Genomic DNA, 1,564 nt, shown 5'->3' on the forward strand with positions numbered 1-1,564 from the left:
ATATATATATATATATATATACACCAATCATCACTGCCAAAATTTGGCATCTCATTACATTGCTATTTAAAGGAGAGCTGGAAGATGTATTTGGACGATTGCTTTATAGTTTGGAAAGACAGCATGGACAAACTCCTCGATTTCCAAATAATGCTTAACAATATTAATAGCAACATACAATTCACCATGGAGCACAGCAATAAACAACTACCTTCTCTTGACATCCTAATTAAAATTGTCAATAACCACATCGAAACAAACATCTTCTATAAGCCCACAGATTCTAAACAATACCTATTATTCAACTCCTGCCACCCCAAACACATAAAAATTAACATACCATATAATCTAGCGAAAAGAATCTGTTTCGGATACTGATACTCGTGAACAAAGACTCCTTGAACTCAGATCAATACTAATCAAAAGACATTACCCAATATCATTAATAAATGATGGCATTAAACGAGCTAAGGACATAGATATACGAACATTAAGGGAAGTCAACGGAAATACTACACGGAACTAAAAGATACTCCCGTACATCTCCACACAACCCTAGAAACAATGAAACCTTCAGCATCATCATCCAAATTCTATCCATTCTCACAGGTGATAAAACAATGAACAAAATTTTAGGCTCACATAAAATTATCAAAAGCAAAATGCAACCGAAATCAATGAAAAAAATATTAACCAGTGCAAGACTATATCCATTAGCAACGGAACCAAAAGTAAAAAAAATGTGGTCGACCTAACCTTTTGGAGGGTTCACAGTTCCACTTTAAACAAGGTGAAATATTTAAGATTAAATCAAATTTCACCTGTGCTTCTGAAAACCTAATCTATGCCATTGCATGCTTAGGGTTTGGTAATCATTATATTGGCCAAACAGGAAAATCACTCCGTCGAAGAAACACTCTCCACAAAGAACAAATCCGCCACCCACAATACAGACAGATACAGGTTAGTGGACACATAGAAAGGTGTGCTAGGAACCTTAATCCTAATTTCCTAATTTTCCCCTTCTATCAATGTTCACAGAACACCTCAGTACAGCAAAGAATGAATAAAGAGGCAACTTTCATCAGTAAATATCTTCCACAACTCAATATGAACACATAACATAATACACAACACTACTAACCTTTCAATTAATACCACTAACCCCCATACATCCCATACACCATTCACATTACAGATTTATATCTACCTTAATTGCACCAAGTCCAGAACTACTTACCTCCCTTACACATAATCTTTTTACTCAGGGACTAGTAGACCCGACACCGTTCGGTAATCGGTGCGCATTCAAAGCAGTGAACAGAAATTTTACGAAACCAGTATGCCTTTGAATCTCTTTAACAATTCACAATAACGACTTTTATTACTTTTATTCCTACCTCAGTTCATCTTATTGTATATATCTATCGTATCTTTTCATAAAAAGCCTTTACTTTTTTGATTTCCAATGTGCATTTTCGCTTATTTATCTTCTTACTTTCCCCCTACATTTCCACATGTAGTTTCTATTTTCTTTTTGTAACATATTTCGATTATATATATA

Source organism: Octopus bimaculoides, chromosome 4 (genome assembly GCF_001194135.2).
Source record: "Octopus bimaculoides isolate UCB-OBI-ISO-001 chromosome 4, ASM119413v2, whole genome shotgun sequence".
Lineage (NCBI taxonomy): Eukaryota > Metazoa > Mollusca > Cephalopoda > Octopoda > Octopodidae > Octopus > Octopus bimaculoides.